This window comes from Salvia miltiorrhiza, chromosome 1 (genome assembly GCF_028751815.1).
Source record: "Salvia miltiorrhiza cultivar Shanhuang (shh) chromosome 1, IMPLAD_Smil_shh, whole genome shotgun sequence".
Classification (NCBI taxonomy): Eukaryota; Viridiplantae; Streptophyta; class Magnoliopsida; order Lamiales; family Lamiaceae; genus Salvia; species Salvia miltiorrhiza.
In genome coordinates this window covers 26,434,407-26,438,603 of record NC_080387.1, presented here as the reverse complement: position 1 = coordinate 26,438,603, position 4,197 = coordinate 26,434,407, and the positions used below count along the sequence as shown (strand labels likewise).

Here is a 4,197-nt window from a genome sequence, read left to right as displayed (position 1 = left end):
CAATCAGCGTGGTGGCGGAATAGAGAGAATTCAAGAAGTAGAGAGAGCAAGTAGGATTTTTTCCTCTTCCTTAATGATCTAGTCTGGACGTTTATATAGGAGACGTCCGGCCGCTAGGGTTTCTACAGTCTGGCCTCATCAAAACCCTTATCTCTTAGGTTGTTGCGCTTTGGACGGGATCATGAAGATTACCCTTTGACTGCGTCAGCTTGGTGGAAGACGTCTTTTTAGGGTTTGACGGTGGGGAGGCGTCTTCTAGGGTTTTGACGGCTAGGTCTTATAACCTCGTCAATCCAGGTCGGCTATAACCCGTGGGCCGCATGCGACATATCCAGCTTGGTTGTGGATTTAAGTCGATCTATAGCTTTTCGGGCTAGACGGACCAGTCCGTTTGACTAGTTGGGCTTTTTAGGATTGTGCCAAACTGGCAAACTAGCTCGGTGGGCTTAGGCCGAATGCAGCCCGACTATTTAGACAATTTGGACCTAAAGTGGATAGTCAACCTGGGTCAGTCCAGGTTGATCCTGTGATGAGTATAATTTCACTTATTGGGCTAGACGACAAGTTTTCTTAAGTAATTGGGCCAACCTGTTAATGATCCAAGTTGGTCCGAGGTCTGTCGGGCTGGACTGGCCGGGTTTGTTCGGCTCATTAGTCCAGCTTGGAATGTTAATTGGGCTTGAGCCAAGTTGACGAATTTTGCCCACTACAGTTAGCCCCCCACTCTACAATTAGAATTTTCTAATTGGAGAGTTATTTTGACTATAGCTATTCCGTAGAGGTGAATTTCTCGGAACGTCGGGTTGTCAGCCTATAAATAATACCGCGAAAGTAGACGGCGGGGACAAGTTCGAATTTTTAAATGCCAGCTTGTACATATGTGAGTTAAGTTGGATCAGTTTGCCAACGTGGGATTTGGTACTTTATAAGCTTGGAGCGATTAATCAATTTTGAAGTTTATTTTCTTCGAAATACAGCTTGTAGAGCTTTGGAGCGCTTCACCAGCTTGGGGGTTTCCTTTCCTCTTGTTCTATTGAAATTTGGAGCTTGATAATTTGAAATAGGCGAATATCTTCCAGCTTGAAATATATATATATATATATATATTTTTAGACGGCCCCAACTTGAAATTTTGAAATGGAGTGAATTTCCAATGCTCCAGCTTGGCTCATTGTCGACATAACTATTTGCTCCAGCACGTCTGAAACATTTTGAGTCCAATTGGGTAAAATTCTTCTGATTGATTATTCTCTCGGCTGGCTCGAAAATTGAAGAAAGGAAATAAAGAAAATATATGGGACGTATCAGCCTGGTTTTGAAAAGTAAAATATGTTATAAATAAATAAATCCAGCTTGGTTCGAAAAATAGAAAAGAGGGGCATCCAGCCTGGCCTATTTGTTGAAATAGTTAACTACTCCAGCCTGTATGGAGTATATCGAATTCAATTTTCAATTTGGCTAATCTCCAGTTTGGCCCAAAGTTGAGATAAGTAGATACTTCTTATTTTGGATATTTGGTATCAGATTTTTCTAATCTCTCCGGCCTGGCTTATTTGTCAAATTAATTAGTTGCTCCAGCTTGTAAGCAATCTGTTGAATTCAATTTTCCAATTGGCTGATTATAGCCTGGCTCGCGAAAAGAAGAGGGGTCGACTCAAATAGGCTATGCTCCAGCCTGGCTAGCAAGAAGAGGAAAATGAGATGTCTTCTTTTGTTCCTCCGTCTGGTCCCAATGAAGGAAAAAAAAGTGTATGACAGCTTGATGATAGTTTGTAGTATATGTGAATCAGGTTGAATTCGTTTGCAATCATGAATTTTGGTGATTTATTAGCTTGAAGATTTTCAGAGAAAAATTGATCTGTATCCATTTTTCAACCTGGATCGCAGTGTTTCCCTAGGTTGGATTTATTCCAAAATGACAAGCTGGGTAGGCATTTCACCAACCTGGACCGTAGGAATTTTTATTTTCACCACTTGGGATTTTCTCTGACCCCTTTCGATGAGCACATATTTACAGATTGATTTTACAGGCTGGCTGTGAATTCACTCCTTTATTTGAGCTCATATTCAATTGGTACCTTTTACAGGCTGGTATCAAATTTGGATGCATTTGTACGAAATACATACACATATATATATTTGAGGAAAGTGGAATGTGGCTTTACACGTCTACAGGCTGGTTATGAGTCTTATGACTACTCGAATTTATATGTTAGACGCATTGGGAGACGGAAACCCCTATTTCTCATGTTTGTTCGAAAAAATAGGAGGGGAATTAATTCTTTTCAGCCTGATTAGAGAAAAGTGGAGGGAATTAATTTTTTCCTTGGTTATTTCGTCTGGCTCAAAGGAAGAAAAGAAAAGGAGAGAGAGTTCCGCTTGTCCACTTTGTCTAATTCACTTTATCTCTCTTCTCCTCCTTTCCGTCGAGCAGGTCCCGGTAAACCTGTTAACTGGCTGTCTAATGACCGAAAGGCACAGCTGGTTTTCTAGTTTTGGCAGTAGGAAGGAAAGTCGGCGGCGTCTAGGGTTTTCAGGCGCGGCTTCGTGGCTGCGGCCGTTGGGTGAGAATCAGCCAGGAGGTGGCGCCTTTTGCCGGATATTTGAAGAAGGTGAAGTTTGGTGGCCGGATCTCTGCGTGTTTGAGAGCGATTCGAGCAATGGAGAGGAGGGGAGTGAGAGAGGGCAGCGGTGGCTGCGATTTAGGGCCTAGGGCTCCCAGATGGCGTCGCGGTGGTCGCGCGAATTAGGGATCCGGGGTTCAGAGAGGTGTCATCGCTCAATAGACGCTGATGGTGACTGAGGTTGAAAGGAGAGTCGAGAGAGAGAGAGGTGAGATCGAGCGGCGATTTCGCCGGAGGTCGAAACTGGAAGGGGTGGCTCCCTCTCTCTCTTCGAGTATTATCCCAACTCGATGTGGCTCGGTTCTTCATGGGATTTTGTCGGAGTATTTAGAGCAGTTAGAGAAGAGAGGAATGGGGGCAGCGTTGGAGGGCGTCAGCCGCTGCTTGATTCGAGAAGACGGGGCGGCGCGCGCCTGTGAGGGAAAAGAGAGAAGAGGAGCCGAGGGATGAAGGGGGCTCTTGGCCGCCAGAGGACAGAGGGAGCGGTGTCGGTTCTTCTAGTTGTTGCCCTGAACGGACGGTGGCAGCCCGAGGCGAGATGCGCGGCGGCGACGTGGTGTCTCCGGCGACCGCTGCTATTTTATGAGATGAGAGAGACGAGTTGGGAAAGTCGCATCTGGTAGCTCTCTGAGGTAAATCGTTCTATAATTTCTTTTCCCTTTTGGAGTTTTTGTAATTTGGGATAGATTCGAGTGGGGAGTTCTTACAGCTTTGATTGTTGTTGTTGGTGGATGGAGAGGCGGCTGTTGATTTGTGAGATGAGGGGGACGAGTTGGGGAGTCCAATTCAGTGGCTTTTCGCCAGAAACTGGAAAGAGGTGATTTGGAGGGTTACATTATATAGAGGGCGGTGCTGCCGCTTGAGAGGTGCTCGGCAGTTGGCTGGGCGGATTTGCGGCTGCTAGATTCTGGAGGCGGCGATGCCGCTTGTGCGTCTGTGTGTGCTGCGTCCCTAGCCAATAAGGGGAGGGGGAGAATCGACTCCGACGGCTATTAGTCGGAATTTCAGCAGCAGCGGCGGCTAAGCACATTTTTGCTGATTTTCATTTTTCTTTAATGTTTAGTCTTTTGAAAATTATGATGTCCGTAAAAATTACATTGACAGCTGTGGAGCGGCTGAATTGGCTATGTTGAGAGTAGAGTTGCAGTTATTTTCCCTTTTTGGTTGTAATACAGTACAGTATAGCAAAGTAAAGCAATTCCAGTAACTTCATCTGCAAAATAATAACAACAACTAATATCTTATTCTTCATTCTTGAGAGAGAGTTCTGTTGAGAAGCGAAATTGTGCAGAAGTGTTATTATTCTGTGAATTATGCACATCAAATGAATTTATCTCTTGGTCGCTTGGAGATGCCATGTTTTTTGAGGTCATGTTCGTATGTAGGGTAGGATTTTAAGATGGCAATATAGAATCTGTATTGGAATATGGGAATATGATATACATATGAACTTGTGTTATTTGTGCTTGTGAAGATATTGATAAGAAAAGTCATTATTGCGTATCATATTTGTTGGTGTTTATAGGCAGTAATGCCTTTCTTCCGTCTGACCTTGGGGGTAATGAACTTTGTC

General features: G+C 44.2%; 1 long non-coding RNA gene across 1 annotated transcript; it reads left to right on the top strand.

Moving 5' to 3' along the window:
- The first annotated feature begins 1,441 nt into the window (after nucleotides 1-1,441).
- Nucleotides 1,442-3,875, top strand: LOC131017103 (uncharacterized). Its single transcript, XR_009099425.1, has 2 exons — nucleotides 1,442-3,256; nucleotides 3,334-3,875. It is a non-coding gene; the product is annotated as an uncharacterized LOC131017103 (long non-coding RNA).
- Nucleotides 3,876-4,197: the final 322 nt, after the last annotated feature.